Source organism: Theropithecus gelada, chromosome 1 (assembly GCF_003255815.1).
Source record: "Theropithecus gelada isolate Dixy chromosome 1, Tgel_1.0, whole genome shotgun sequence".
Lineage (NCBI taxonomy): Eukaryota > Metazoa > Chordata > Mammalia > Primates > Cercopithecidae > Theropithecus > Theropithecus gelada.
In genome coordinates, this window is record NC_037668.1 from 215,881,417 (window position 1) to 215,898,414 (window position 16,998).

Here is a 16,998-nt window from a genome sequence, read left to right on the forward strand (position 1 = left end):
AATTCAGCTGTGAATCCATCTGGTTCTGGACTTTTTTTGGTTGGTAGGCTATTAATTATTGCCTCAATTTCAGAGCCTACTATTGGTCTATTCAGGGATTCAACTTCTTCCTGGTTTAGTCTTGGGAGAGTGTAAGTGTCCAGGAAATTATCCATTTCTTCTAGATTTTCTAGTTTATTTGCATAGAGGTGTTTATAGTATTCTCTGATGGTAGTTTGTATTTCTGTGGGGTCAGTGGTGATATCCCCTTTATCATTTTTTATTGTATCTATTTGATTCTTCTCTCTTTTCTTCATTAGTCTTGCTAGCAGTCTATCAATTTTGTTGATCTTTTAAAAAAACCAGCTCCTGGATTCATTGATTTTTTGAAGGGTTTTTTGTGTCTCTATCTCCTTCATTTCTGCTCTGATCTTAGTTATTTCTTGCCTTCTGCTAGCTTTTGAATGTGTTTGCTCTTGCTTCTCTAGTTCTTTTAATTGTGATGTTAGGGTGTCAATTTTAGATCTTTTCTGCTTTCTCTTGTGGGCATTTAGTGCTATAAATTTCCCTCTACACACTGCTTTAAATGTGTCCCAGAGATTCTGGTATGTTGTATCTTTGTTCTCATTGGTTTCAAAGAACATCTTTATTTCTGCCTTCATTTCGTTATGTACCCAGTAGTCATTCAGGAGCAGATTGTTCAGTTTCCATGTATTTGAGTAGTTTCATTGAGTTTCTTGGTCCTGAGTTCTAGTTTGATTGTACTGTGGTCTGAGAGTTTGTTATAATTTCTGTTCTTTTACATTTGCTGAGGAGTGCTTTACTTCCAACTATGTGGTCAATTTTGGAATAAGTGTGATGTGGTGCTGAGAAGAATGTATATTCTGTTGATTTGGGGTGCAGAGTTCTGTAGATGTCTATTAGGTCCGCTTGGTGCAGAGTTGAGTTCAATTCCTGATATCCTTGTTAACTTCCTGTCTCATTGATCTGTCTAATGTTGACAGTGGGGTGCTAAAGTTATTGTATGGGAGTCTTAGTCTCTTTGTAAGTCTCTAAGGACTTGCTTTATGAATCTGGGTGCTCCTGTATTGGGTGCATATATATTTAGGATACTTAGCTCTTCTTGTTGAATTGATCCCTTTATCATTATGTAATGGCCTTCTTTGTCTCTTTGATCTTTGTTGGTTTAAAGTCTGTTCTATCAGAGACTAGGATTGCAACCCCTGCCTTTTTTTGTTTTCCGTTTGCTTGGTAGATCTTCCTCCATCCCTTTATTTTGAGCCTATGTGTGTCTGTGCACGTGAGATGGGTCTCCTGAATACAGCAAACTGATGGGTCTTGACTCTTTATCCAATTTGCCAGTCTGTGTCTTTTAATTGGACCATTTAGTCCATTTACATTTAAGGTTAATATTGTTATGTGTGAACTTGATCCTGTCATTATGATATTAGCTGGTTATTTTGCTCGTTAGTTGATGCAGTTTCTTCCTAGCATTGATGGTCTTTACATTTTGGCATGTTTTTGCAATGGCTGCTACCAGTTGTTCCTTTCCATGTTTAGTACTTCCTTCAGGATCTCTTGTAGGGCAGGCCTGGTGGTGACAAAATCTCTCAGCATTTGCTTGTCTGTAAAGGATTTTATTTCTCCTTCACTTATGAAACTTAGTTTGGCTGGATATGAAATTCTGGGTTGAAAAGTCTTTTCTTTAAGAATGTTGAATATTGGCCCCCACTCTCTTCTGGCTTGTAGTGGTTCTGCCAAGAGATCTGCTGTTAGTCTGATGGGTTTCCCTTTGTGGGTAACCCGACCTTTCTCTCTAGCTGCCCTTAACATTTTTTCCTTCATTTCAACTTTGGTGAATCTGACAATTATGTGTCTTGGAGTTGCTCTTCTCGAGGAGTATCTTTGTGGTGTTCTCTGTATTTCCTGAATTTGAATGTTGGCCTGCCTTACTAGGTTGGGGAAGTTCTCCTGGATAATATCCTGCAGAGTGTTTTCCAACTTGGTTCCATTCTCCCTGTCACTTTCAGGCACCCCAATCCAACATAGATTTGGTCTTTTCACATAATCCCATATTTCTTGGAGGCTTTGTTCATTTCTTTTTACTCTTTTTTCTCTAAACTTCTCCTCACTTCATTTCATTCATTTGATCTTCAATCACTGATAACTCTTTCTTCCAGTTGATCGAGTCGGTTACTGAAGCTTGTGCATTTGTCAACTGATCGAGTCGGTTACTGAAGCTTGTGCATTTGTGTCATGGTTTTCATCTCTCTCAGTTCATTTATGGACTTCTCTGCATTGGATTCTAGTTATCCATTCTTCCATTCTTTTTTCAAGGTTTTTAGTTTGTTTGCACTGGGTACATAGTTCCTCCTTTAGCTCTGAGAAGTTTGATCGACTGAAGCCTTCTTCTCTCAACTCATCAAAGTCATTCTCCATCCAGCTTTGTTCCGTTGCGATGAGCTGCATTCCTTTGGAGGGGGAGATGCGCTCTGATTTTTTGAATTTCCAGCTTTTCTGCACTGCTTTTTCCCTATCTTTGTTGTTTTATCTGCCTTTGGTCTTTGATGATGGTGATATACTGATGGGGTTTTATGTGAGTGTCCTTTCTGTTTGTTAGTTTTCCTTCTAACAGTCAGGACCCTCAGCTGCAGGTCTGTTGGAGTTTGGTTGAGGTCCACTCCAGACCTTGTTTGCCTGGGTATCAGCAGCGGAGGCTGCAGAAGACAGAATATTGCTGAACAGCAAATATTGCTGTCTGATTCTTGCTCTGGAAGTTTCGTCTGAGAGGTGTACCCAGCCATGTGAGGTGTGAGGTGTCAATCTGCACCTAGTGGGAGATGTCTCCCAGTTAGGCTACTCAGGGGCCAGGGACCCAATTTAGCAGGCAGTCTGTCCATTCTCAGATCTCAGCCTCTGTGCTGGGAGAACCACTGCTCTCTTCAAAGCTGTCAGAGAGGGACATTTACCTCTGCCGAGGTTTCTGCTGCTTTTTGTTTAGCTATGCCCTGTCCCCAGAGGTGGAGTCTACAGGGGCAGGCAAGCCTCCTTGAGCTGAGGTTGGCTCCACCCAGTTTGAGCTTCCTGGCAGCTTTGTTTACCCAATTAAGCCTCAGCAATGGCGGGTGCCCCTACCCCAGCCTCGCTTCTTCCTTGCAGTTACATCTCAGACTGCTGTGCTAGCAATGAGGGAGGCTGCATGGGAGTGGGACCCTCTGGTCCAGGCGTGGGATATAATCTCCTGGTGTGCTGTTTGCTAAGACCCTCGGTAAAGAGCAGTATTAGGGTGGGAGTTACCCGATTTTCCAGGTGTTGTGTGTCTCAGTTTCCCTTGGCTAGGAAAAGGAATTCCCTTCCCCTTTGCACTTCCCAGGTGAGGCTATGCCTCGCCCTGCTTCAGCTCTCACTGGTTGGGCTGCACCCACTGACCAGCACTGACTGTCCAACATGTCCCAGTGAGATGAACCTGGTACCTCAGTTGAAAATGCAGAAATCACCTGTCTTCTGTGTTGCTCACGCTGGGAGCTGGAGGCTGGAGCTGTTCCTATTCGGCCATCTTGGGTGCCCCCCCACCCTCCATTTTCAATCTTTACACTCAACCAAGACCTAGGGGTTTACACCATAGGATTTAGAGAGGGTATTATGGGAAAGAAGAAACAACATGTTCCATACTCACTTTTCAGAGGAGACCTTGCTTTAGGTCAACACTCTAAAGCAACATCCTTCTTTTATACTTTAGAAATGGAGTCTCACTATTGTTGCCTGGGCTGGAGGGCAGTGCCATCACAGGCATATTCATAGTGCACTACAACCTTCAGTTCCTGGGCTCAAGTGATCCTCCAGCCTCAGCCTCTTGAGTAGCTGGGATGACAGGTGCATGCCACCACATTTGCCTATATCCTTGTTAATTTAGGGATTACGAAGGGAAGTTGGAGGAGGAGGATTCTTTATACACCTTGATTTGAACTGCCTCAAGTTCAGAAAAATAGCCTTGCTCAACTCTAACCAAAGTCCTACCTGGAAAAAGGCAGTAGAAATAAAAGAGAAGCCCAATGAGTAAGACCTTGTAAGTATATTTATGCCACCATTCAAGAGTGGGAAACAGCTCCAGCCAGTCAGTAGGGTGCTTGGATTCCTTGGCAGGCATGTTCCTATGTCCGCATGACTCCCTTGACTTGCATTTCCAAACTTACCAAGCAAGCTTATGATTCTTCCAGACTTTCCAGGTAGCCTTCCCTATAAAGAAATAATACGCAGATGGGCTGATGTTGGAAGTCGAATTTCTCATTGTAAATGAGTTGGTAGTTAAGCTTATACATTAATCACTTGAGTATCGTTATTCTGGATGAATCTTCCTTAAGCCCAATCACTGCAAGGTGTCCTGAAAAATGGGATCCAAACCTTGGTGTCAACCCAGATATGGCAGCCAGCTGGTCTTTCTAGTCCCTAAATTCAACTGATTTCAACAACATCCACTGAGGCCAAGCCATGAGAACCAGGAAACTCTGCAGGCATCACATGCTGGAGTAGGAACTGCCTGTGTCCCTTCAGGAGGTTTCACCTGGAAGAGTGTGTGCAGTGGCACAGCTTTGTGGTTTCAAACCTCAGCTGATCAGGAATCTGTAAAATCCTGCAAGGATCGGTCCTAGTGCACATAAGTGGGTTAGCCAAAACCACATCATGGTTGAAAGGGCAGCTTCATGTGTGGACAATTCATATGGAAAGGCATGTCCTTTCAATTTGCACATCAGAAAATGGCCGTGAGAGCAACACATTAGCAAAATGAATTAGGCTCATTCATTCATTCATTCATTCAACAACTGTTGATGATATACCTAGTATGAGCCTCCTGTTGTGCTCAGTGCTGGGGACACAGCAATCTATGACTGTCTCTGTCTTGGTGGCGCCTCTCGCCATGGTGAGTGAGGTCAGGGTTTCACCTGGCACCACCCCCTACTCAGGATGGAAGGGAGGACAAGGAGGGTGATGTTGTGAGATGGTTACTGATTCCTCTAAAGACTCTTAATCAGGATCTATAGTTTTTCCAGAAAGGGATTTTTCCACGTAAGTTATAGGAACCAAATGCTGACACTCAGGATTTACCTTCTGGAACCAAGAAACATCTCACTGCTCTGTATATTCGTTTTCAAAAATGTCAACTCAAGTTCATGTTTTCTAAGTGCAGTTATGTCCGTGTAAGTGCCACTTTGAAACTTCACAGCTCAGCTACTTTATCAGGCAGGAGAGGGGATAATTGCTGGGGTAAAAATAATATTCCAAACCGCTGTCTAGATTGGAGGCTGATTTTTTGACTTAGGACTTTTTATCGTTGACTCTTATAAAAGAATAAAAAGAGTGGCCCAGGTATGGTCAGTGTTTTTATTTAAAAACAAGCATATTCCTATAGTCTGTATAGCAAGAGAAAATAAATGAATAAATAAAAATAAGTATAGCTTGGTTGAAAGCTAGCTTATAACTAAATGAAAAACATGTGACCTGAGATTTGGCTCAGTCATCCCCACATCCATTTGTTTCACACCTTCTGCAGCTTGGATGGTCCTCACCCATTTTCTTTTCCAAAACACTTATATTTCATTTCTTGCGTCTTAGTCACCCATGTTTTCTTTACAATTTTGTGGTGTTAAAAATTTTTTTCAGGCCAAATGCGGTGGCTCATGCCTATAATCCCAGCACTTTGGGAGGCTGAGGTTGGGGGGGGATCACTTGAGGTCAGGAGTTCAAAATCAGCTTGGCCAACATGGTGAAACCCTGTCTCTACTAAAATTACAAAAATTAGCTGAGAGTGGTGGTGGGTATCTGTAATCCCAGCTACTCATCTATTGTTTCGTGACTTTTTAATAATTGCTGTTCTGACTGGTGTGAGGTGATATCTCATTGTGGTTTTGATTTGCATTTCTCTAATGACCAGTGATGATGAGCTTTTTTTCATATGCTTGTTGGCCACATGAATGCCTTCTTTTGAGAAGTGTTGGTTCATGTCCTTTGCCCACTTTTTAATGGTGGTTTTTTTTTCTTGTAAATTTAAGTTCCTTAAAGATGCTAGATATTAGACCTTTGTCAGATGCATAGTTTGCAAAAATTTTCTTCCATTTTGTAGGTTGTATATTCACTCTGATGATAGTTTCTTTTGCTGTGCAGATGTTCTTTAGCTTAATTAGATCCCCTTTATCAATTTTGGCTTTTGTTGCAATTGCTTTTGGCATTTTTGTCATGAAATCCTTGCACATGCCTATGTCCTGAATGATATTGCCTAGGTTTGTCTTCTAGGGTTTTTATAATTTTGGGTTTTATAGTTTTATAGTTTTGGGTTTTATGGTTTTAGGTAAGTCTTCAATCCATCTTGAGTTAATTTTTGTATTAAATAGATTCTTTTCATTGAGTACCAAACAGTATATTCAAAAAATAAGATCATTTGAATGTTATAGTCCCTCAGAAGATTTGTTTGCTTCTTGTAGATGGCTAAGCCTATGTCATCTTTTATTGTTTGTTTTGTCACCCAGGCTGGAGTGCAGTGGTGTGTTCATAGCTCACTGCAGCCTCAAACTCCTGGGCTCAAACGACCCTCCTGCTCCAGCCTCCCAAGTAGCTAGGACTACAGGTGTGTGCCACCACACCTATCCAGCCAATTTTTTAATTTTTATTTTTGTAGAGATGGGGTCTCACTATGTTGACCAGGCTGGTCTCAAACTCCTGGCCTCAAGCAATCCTCCTGCCTTTGCCTCCTGAAGTGTGAGGATTACAAGCATGAGCTACTGCACCTGGCCTTACCCACATCATCTTAATTCAACAGAAGATACACATGATTTGAAGCTTTCTGATAGGGCTTCTCTATTTCTTACTGATCTGTACTTCTCATGTATTATTCATCAGAGTCCCAACCCAAAGCCTGGGGTCTTATAAGGACCCATCTCCCCTAGTAGTCTGATTTCCAGTATTGTATTTCCAATCCCTTGCATCTGTTGAAAGCTCTGTTTAGCATTTGTGCTTCTGAAATCAGTAGATAGCTCTGAGGAAAAGTGGCTGCATTTTTATTTATTTTTTCCTCGAGATGGAGTCTTGCTCTATCGCCCAGGCTGGAGTGCAGTGGTGCGATCTCAGCTCACTGCAACCTCTGCCTCCTGGGTTCAAGCAATTCTCCTGCCTCATCCTCCTAAGTAGCTGGGATTACAGACATGTGCCACCACACCTGGCTCAATTTTTTTGTATTTTTAGTAGAGACAGGGTTTCACCATGTTGGCCAGGCTCATCTTGAACTCCTGACCCCGTGATCTGCCCACCTCAGCCTCCCAAAGTGCTGGGATTACAGGTGTGAGCCACCACGCCTGGCCCTTGGCTGCAAATTGTTGACTCACCTCTCAATGCGCATCTCTCTGATTTTGACCATGCAGTTTTCCTCCCTACCTTGGTGTATCTCTGATGCATTCAAACAAATGTAGGGTTAAAATGTTAATCCAACTTTTCTAGTTGTTTTCAGCAAATGGATTGATTGACATTACCTACTTCATCATTGTAGGAAGGGAAATATTATTTAAATTTTTAACATAGCATCCCACTTTTTTTGTTTCCTTTTCCCCTAAACTCTGAGATCCGTGAGAGGAGGAGCTATCTTATTCATCTTGATGTGCCCAGGACTCAGCACAGAACTTGAAATACAATATATGATTATTAAATATTTGCTAAATCAGTGCATTCTTTTTCTTTTCTTTTTTTTTTTTTTTTTTTTGAGACAGAGTCTCTCTCTGTCTCCCAGGCTGGAGTGCAGATCTCGGCTCACTGCAACCTCCTCCTCCTCCTGGGTTTAAGCTTCTCTTGCCTCCGCCTCTCAAGTAGCTGGGATTACAGGCACCCGCCACCATGCCTGGCTAATTTTTTTTTTTTTTTTGTATTTTTAATAGAATCAGGGTTTTACCATGTTGGCCAGGCTGATCTCAAACTCCTGACCTAGACAGGTGATCCACCTGTCTAGGCTTCCCAAAGTGTTGGGATTACAGGTATGAGCCAGTGCACCCAGCCTCTCCTTGGGATTTCTGGTAAATAATGTAATTTTTTTTTACCCTTTCCAGAAACCAAAAACTGTCACTTGTGCATAGTAGTATGCCAAGGGCAGGGCAATGAGAGCTGTCCTCTCTGGGTGTAGTCAATTGGTTAATACACAGACCAACAAAAATTTTTTCCCTGAGGGGTATTTTATCACTGACATTGTTTAGAATTGCTGGTAGATGGTGATAGTAACAAGTAGATGACTTTTAGTGATTTTACTGTTTTTAAAATTCTCACCATAAAATGTGCTCCTATTGCCTGCAGTCTAGGATGGACTGCTCCCACTCCCTAACCCTTGATACGCACAGCTCATGACAGTGGAGGCAAGGTTTTGGGGGACAACCTAGCTGGGTTCGTAAAGAAGTGTGTGCCCCTGTAGTGAGCGGCCCAGCTGGTTTTGACACATTGCATTATTCCTGACCGTTCCATCCTCTCCTGGCTCTCCGGGGAAACATTTATCTGCACTAAATTGCTTTAAACCACACTTCCACTGATGAGATTGGTCAGGACACGGTGGCAGGCAAGTGCTAGAATATTATTTACTCAAACTGCATAGTCATGTTCGGGTTTGCTTTTCATATTAGATGCCCCTTGAGGACAGGGGCAGGTCTCGTTCATTATTGTCTGTTCCAAAGCAACAACTCCAGGATTGCACAGAATTGGAGTTCAATCAATATTAGTCACATTGAATGGTTCTCCCTTGTATGTCATTTCACACATAAAACAAACACAATATTATTTGTTATGTGCTTGATTCTTTAAAATCAGCATGCATGAAAGATAAGTTTTTTGGAGAATATATGACATCTTGTTAAAAAGCCCTTCTGCTTCCAGGGATATAATTTTAAGATAAATTGGTAATGCACAAGTAAGAAACACATTATTTGTTAAAAGGGGGTGGGAAACACGGATTAAAGAAATAGGTTTGGCTGGGCGCGGTGGCTCACGCCTGTAACCCCAGCACTTTGGGAGGCCAAGGCGGGCAGATCATGAGGTCAGGAGATCAAGACCACCCTGGCTAATATGGTGAAACCCTGTCTCTACTAAAAATACAAAAAATTAGCCTGGTGTGGTGGCGGGCGCCTGTAGTCCCAGCTACTTGGGAGGCTGAGGCAGGAGAATGGCATGAACCCGGGACGTGGAGCTTGCAGTGAGCTGAGATCATGCCACTGCACTCCAGCCTGGGCAACAAAGCAAGACTCTTTCTCAAAAAACAACAACAACAACAAAAAAAAACAAAAAAAAATTAAATAAATAAATAAGTTTTATATTATAAAGAAAATAAAGATTCATGACCAGGAAACCTACATAGTAAAGGGAAATACTATACATTAAAAGATGAGTTCATGAAAGTCAAAGGCAAACTGAGGTTCCTTGTGTAGAAAGACTTTCAATAAGCCTACAAAACTCAGTTGAGAATATTCCTCTTTGGTTATGCTCTTATTTATCTGTTATTTTAGAGGTTGATAGGCACTGAAGTTCACCTATCTAGATATCTGGAACCCAGGACCACCTTAAAGAAAGTTATCTGAACTTACATTCGTGACTATTTTTTTACTTGCTTAAGCATTAAGTCAACTGGTTGACATCTCAGTAAATTTTCAGAGCGTGGCATTTATTTTTTTAATGCTACTAACAGTAAATGTTACGGAACTGTTAACATTTATTCATTCTTCTTCAGTGAGTCACTTTGATCTTAGAATTCTTTTGTTCCTAATCATTCTTAAACATTTCTTACTTTTTGTCCTCAGGAATTTGTCTTTACTCTAAATGAGAAGCTCATTGATAAGTTTGTGTTTTTGAAATTAACTGTGTTAGTCATTAATCCTATACACTAGTATAGTGTTGGTTTCTCCACCATTCCAGAAATGCTGGTGGGACTGTATTTCTTAACATTAGGCTAGGTAAAATGATGTGACTAGCTCTGGCCATTGTGTTGTAAACAGAAGTGACATGTGTTACTTCCTGGTCAGAGAATTTAATAGTTCATGTAAGACGCTCCAGCAATCTCTTTTCCCTCTGGCATGGTGACCAGCAACATTTGCTCTGTCAACCTGGATCTTTAAATGGCCAGGATGAGCTGAGCACCCCTGCTGACCCGCGATGAATATGTAGTGTGAACAACAACAAAAATCCTTTGTGGTTTTAAACCACTAAGATTTGGGGATTATTTATTACTATTCGTATCAGAATTCTACCATAGACATAGAACCAGTATATATACACACACACACACACACACACAGAAATTGATTTATTGAAAGGAATTTGCTTACGTGATTGTGGGGGTTGCTAGGCAGGTCCGCAATCCATTGTGCTCACTAGGAAGGGTGAGCCGGAACTCAGGCAGGAGCGGATGCTGTAGTCTACAAGTATAATTTCTTCTTCAGGGAAGCCTCAGTTCTGCTCTTAAGACCTTTTGAGGCTCACTTAAGATTATCGAGGAAAATCTTTCTTAGTGAAAAAATCTGATTATAGACTTTAATGACATCCACAGAAAGCCTTCACAGCAACACCTGGCTCAGTTTGTGTGTCACTGAGTAACGGGGGACTGTAGCCTAGTCAATTTGACACATACAATTGACCATCACACTAGGCTCCCCAAATTGCATGATCATAGGAACAATTCAGCAATATATCACTGTCTGCAGACCTTAGACTCCTTAAATGTTCCAGCTCTTGTATCGTTTTTATATAAATAACTACAAACTGACTGGCTGAGTGACAAACTCCAAAATACAGAATTATTTTTTTTTTTTTTTTTTTGAGACGGAGTCTCTCTCTGTCGCCCGGGCTGGAGTGCAGTGGCCGGATCTCAGCTCACTGCAAGCTCCGCCTCCCGGGTTCCCGCCATTCTCCTGCCTCAGCCTCCCGAGTAGCTGGGACTACAGGCGCCCGCCACCTCGCCCGGCTAATTTTTTTTATTTTTTAGTAGAGACGGGGTTTCACCGTGTTAGCCAGGATGGTCTCGATCTCCTGACCTCGTGATCCGCCCGTCTCGGCCTCCCAAAGTGCTGGGATTACAGGCTTGAGCCACCGCGCCCGGCCCAAAATACAGAATTTTGTTTTCAATCCATATGCTAAATGGTAGCTGATGACATTCTTTTTACTTTTGAATGAGTGTCCACCATAGGCTAAATGTGAAACAAAATATCTAACATACCACCACCAAAGTAAATAAATAATCTTAAAAATCATCTAACTCTAGACCTTCTGATATTACTAATCTCTACTTAAATTGGGCTGGGAGCCATGCAGGATAAACATGTCTTAATACTACCCCCACTTCCTCCATTTCCTCCTATGACATTTCAATAGACCCACCTTGCTTCATCAGACCCCCAGGAATGATTTCGCTTCTGTCTTCTACACATTTCTGTAAACTGCCTACTTACACCAAATATTCAGCATACTATTAGCAACTTTTGCATTTGTTAAGTCAATCATTAGACTGTGTATTTTAAAATATTATCTAAATTTATAACACATCTGTCTCTACTTCACTCTGTGTATTCTACGCCTCATTTTCCTCATATAGAAAAATAGTGGGTCTGGGCTTTGAGAGTTTTAATTCTGCTCTCCAGCTCTAACAATCTCTATGTCTATCATGTAGTCATTTCCTAACTTTTGCATTTCCATGCTCAATGTTTCAAACACACTTTGTGAGTCAAACACATTTGATTACTATTGATTTGATATTTAACCCTCATGGCATGGATCCACATGCTTCACCATGGAGATCTCTGACATGAGTCTCCGTCCGACCCAAAAGGTATACTACGGTGTTTCTTTTTCTTTCCTCTTTTCCTTCCAAGCTACTTAAAAACGAGGACGGCTTTCACTTTGTCGTGTTAGTTAGGCCCTTCCAGGTTTCAAAGAGCAGACACACAGTCAGGTTACTTCAGCTAATGTGAGTTTATTTATGTCAATACACAGGAAGAAAAAAAAGCAACCCAGGAACTACAAAGTCCAGACTCATTGTTCAGGAATCAAGTATTTCTCCAGTAACCTAAGAGCAGAAATGGCAAATCAACCAGAACTCAAGTTGTCTTGACTGCAGAAGTAACTGCTGTCACTGCTCTCAGAGGCACCATTACGGTGACTGTGTCTATTTTGGCTGCGCTTCCTGTTCATCATTTACCTTCTGGTATTCAAACTCCCTAAAAGAGGGCTGTGACTGGTTGGGCCAGGTGCCATCAAAAAAGAATACCACTGCTAGGTACACTTCCATTCCTTAGGCCACCCTCTGGCCTGTAAATGAGTCTCTTTGGGTCAGGTACTGAACCTTGGCACAATCAGCTGTGGCCAGTGTAGACAGCTCACACGGCAGAAAGTACAGTTTTGCTCCTGCAGGAGCTGTGGAGGTAGGGTCTCTCCGAGACACCAGGAAAACTATAGATCCACCTATGAAATATGAATAAGAGAGAGCTTTATCACTGGGGACAAACCCGCCTTTGTTTCTCAATGACATTTGCCTACAGAGGATTTTCAAAGTGCTTTATCAGTACTATAACTTTGCTGAAAATAAAGTGTTGCCTTCTTTTTATTACATTTTCTAGGATGTTGCCTTTAGTAACTCACCCCTTTTAAAGAAGCAGCTAGTCTTCGCTTTTAAGTAATAACAAGTGAAATTGTAGATTACGCTCTGATTTGAATGTTATTGGATATTTTCTGAGTTGTCTTTAAAGATCTTCATCCTCCACTTACATTGGAAAGTAACATATAATTTCAATGTTTTTAATCCTGGGAATTGAGGTCATATTTCCAAGATTTGTTGTGCATTTGTGTGGGAAAACTCTAAATTAGAAACCATCTGTGTTTGTCTTGCAAGGGGCTCAGAATGTCTCATCTGTTTTTCAGAATTTTCTGCCCATGGGGAATAGGAGAGTCTGTAAGGGAATTAATAATTTTTTAACATCTGAGCCAAAAGGAATGGGTTTGAGAGCCAGATATCCACTTCATAAAAAGAGATCTTTTCTCCTTACTAATTTATCTCTCAAGACTAAATCACAAATAATCTTCACCCTTACTATGATTTAATTGGACTCCTTGTACATGACTGTTATCAAACAGCCCAATTTTTAAAAAACCACAAAATTGTAGCATTCAGAAATGCCGATAAAATCAGAATACTATTGACTATTGCAGACTCAAAGTTCACTTCTAAGCCTTTGCTAACCTCTCAAATGATAGTTTTTTAAAAAAAAATCTGCCTCTCATATTGATTCTCTTTATGAAAAGAGTACCCACCTTATTACATATTGTGCATATCCTTTCAGAGATAAGACTGCCTCAAATCCAAATTACTTTAGTAAATCAACACATTTTATCCTGTGTGGGTCTTGAGAAAGGAACCATATAAAGCACTCCAAGTTGTCTGGCTCAAGTAGGTTGTCAGCGTCTCACCCTGAGCCCAGCGCCTCAGACCACTCGGCCATCCTGAGACTCTAGGTTGTCAACTTCTAAGTGCCCCAATGGGAAGGGAATTTACACACTGGGGGAGCTGGCTGAGATGGCTGTTAAGGTGTGCTCTACACCTGAGATTCAATGTGGGTTTGTTGAGCAAACACTAGGTTCTGTAGTGGGGTCTCTATGATTGTTTTTTTTTTTTTTTTTTTTTTTTCACTAAAAGATAATTTACTCAGAATGAACATTTATTGGAAATTTTTTTTTTTTTTGTAAGAGATAGGCATAGTGTTTCAAAGATGCCTCCTTGTGTGAATATACAAAACAGTGGGCCCATTGGACCAGTCGCGTCTACCTTCTTCAGAATTCACCACAGTACAGTTTGGTTACTGATGAGAGACTGATTTGTTTCTGAGATCAGATTGAGGAGAAAAAGAAATGCCTCATCTCACAGTATGAAAAAGCCATCTAATATTTACTTCTGAAAAAACTGAGATCTGGTTATACGAAAGGTTTGAGAATTTTAATGATTCCCCCAAATTCAACCCTTTATCGAACCAATTTATTTAGGGATCTTAAGGTTAATAATATAGTTATATCCAGGTACAAGTTTATCCTATGTACATAAACGAACATTAAAAAATTCAAGATACCTTTAGAAGTTTAGTAGTTGAACATAGTGAAAGAAAATGTGGAATAGTCTATTAAATATAACTTCTTTTTTTCAAATTGCCAAAAGAAGCGTAAATGACCAGCGAAGTTTTAGAACTCTGTAAGTACAAGACTGCTAATGGGTCAAAAATAAGAAAATTTCATTTTTACGTCTTCGAGAAACTTCTGAGGAATACCCACTGAGTCACTGTAAAAAGCAGCATCTTCATAATTCAGCCAAAGATGGGAGTTCTCTCAAATGAGAAAGATAAGCTGCAAACTGGGGTTGACCTCAGGGCTGTTCAAAAGCCTCCGTTGATTTAAGTCAATAAGGTGAAAATGGTAAGCAGCTGTTTTGTTAACAACATAGAAAAGGAAAATGAAAGATGCTAATTCAAATCAAATTGGAAAATGTTGAAAATAGGTTAATTTATCTACCTTGGAAATAAATGGAAGTTATATTAATTCCGCCTTTAAAAGGTGTATAATAAAGCACACCAGATCATTGGGAATAAATACAGAAAGATAAAGGAATGAAACATTTGTCCAGGATATGTGGGGCTGTTTGTAAGGACTGAGTTTGAATAAACAATAACCAAGTATCTTTCATTATAGGAAGTGACTGTTCTATGCAAGTAATGGCAGCATTTTACATTCCTAAAGTTAAAAATACTGAAATGAATTTTGGACACAGAAACACACACCAGTGGTCATTCGTATGGAGAAAAAAAAAAAAAAGTGAATTGTAGGATAGAATTCCTGAGACAGATAGACCCTGGATCTGATCTTATCCAGAAATTCTTATGGTCTTTCCCCCCACCTCATCCTGGAATTTAGTTCAATAAAAGTTCCTAAAAACAAACAGAATGAATCAGAGTCACTGAGTATAGCCACAGGCTGGCGGGAAATGAGCTTCTATCAATCCCAGGTTCATCGAGGCACTTGTAACAAACCATTAACTGCATTTCAAAAAAACCCCCACATTTTTCGAAGGGTGAGATCAACCAAAAATGTGATCAGACCCCTCTCACTACGAACTGCATCGGACATGAGACAAGCAGTAGCACAGAGAGAGCCCGAATGGGAAAAGTGGTGCCCAGAGTTACACAGATGCAAAGTGTGTCTGCAGACCTTTCGTTTCTTTGTCTGCTTTGACTTGATAAAGACGCTAGTTTTCATTCTCCATGCCACGGGACCTAGGAAGTCTGTGCAGCATCTCTTGACAGGATTCTTTTAAGTCAGTGGGGACATTTCCGGCATTCCTTGTTTCTATCAGGTTCAGGTACCTAAAGCTTGTTGTTTACAGAGCATGGATGTCATCTCACCGTTCCACTTCCTCTCCAGTGGTTGGATAAGCAGTGATTCAATTATTTGATAGGCTAGTGGCCAGTGGCAATGCAGTGGAGGCCCACAGTATTGATCTTTGATGGTGTGTGCAATGATTTGATTTGGGGGGATACGGTGATGGGGCTTGGGAAGAGAACAGGCAGCATAAAAACTGTCCGTGCTCTAATGGAAGTTTTCAACTGGTAGGCCCATCGGAAGGTCATCTTGAATTCCACAGGAGAGAGAAGTGTTCTCATAGAATAAATTATTGTTTAAAATAAACACTTGAGGATAAATAAGGCACTAAGTTAGTGTTAGTGGTACTGAAATCCAAAGTATAGTCTCTAATTGTGTTTGTTTTCCTTTTTGCCTCTTGGGAAATAAATCTGGGAATGTTAATGGGGAGTAGTCACCCTGCTCTTCGTAATTTCTGGCATGGACATGGACATCCATCAGAAGGTGTCAGATTAACATGTTTTTTTGTTTTGCATTCTTTTCCTCCTGAAAAGTAATTCCTGGGATATTTGGGGGGTGGGAGGAATGGAGGTTGATAGTTTGTTTAGCACAGACACCAAGTCTAAAAGAAAGGAAAGCCATCTCTAGAGGGATAGATAAAGCATCCAAACGAAAGAGAAAGTTCTGCAGAATGAAATGTTCTCTTGGGAGACATGAACCCATTTTGGACACTGTTGGTATGGGGGCCACTTTCCTGGCTGCCACAGAGGGACAGTGTGGCCCCGTGGAGTCACCACCGCTGCCCAGACTCCCCTGATTAGGGGCTTGCTGTGTCTGGTAGGCATCTGCTGCTGCTGCTTGGCAGAAAAGCCTGGGATGCAGCTCCTGGTGGTGGCATTTTGCCAGGCCTCAAAAGGAAATGGCAATGCTGGTCATTCCATAAAGGAGGACATTCTCTTCTCGTAGCACATACAGCAGATAAGTGACAGTGAAGAGGCCCCATGACACCAAGCCTGTGAGTGTCCCATGGCTGTGGATGAATACTTCAGGGGACAACTTGAGAACTAACAAGTTTTGGTTCTTGTGGTTGTTTTTTTCTCCCTTTAGACATCCTTTTTAAAACCAACCCAGGTTGCTTTTGTTTGTCTGAGTGTGAACTTGGTAGGTTTGTCTCCACTCCTACTCTGATTCCTTCTTTCCTTTATTTCTTTATTATTTTTTTAGAGGCAGGGTCTTACTATGCTACTCAGGCTGGTCTCAAACTCCTGGCCTCAAGCAGTCCTCCTGCCTTGGCCTCCCAAAGCACTGGGATTACAGGCGTGAGCCACTGCACCCAGCCTACTTTCTTTTTAAAATCATCGCCAAAACCACGTTTACTTTATTGGGATAACTGGCAGAGTTATAACTCCCAACTCAAACGTGGATTGTGTATATGGCAAATATTTAGAGTGTTATGGGCTGGCTATTATTGATGAGGAATTTCAGTGAGAATCTCCCAGTTAGTCATAAAAACATTCTACCCTTAAAAATACAGCTTCCTTCCAGCTCTCCTGATCAACTGGTTAAATATCTAGTGAAGCAATACTTGCAAATAACAAGAAGGGAAGTTATCATAGCCCT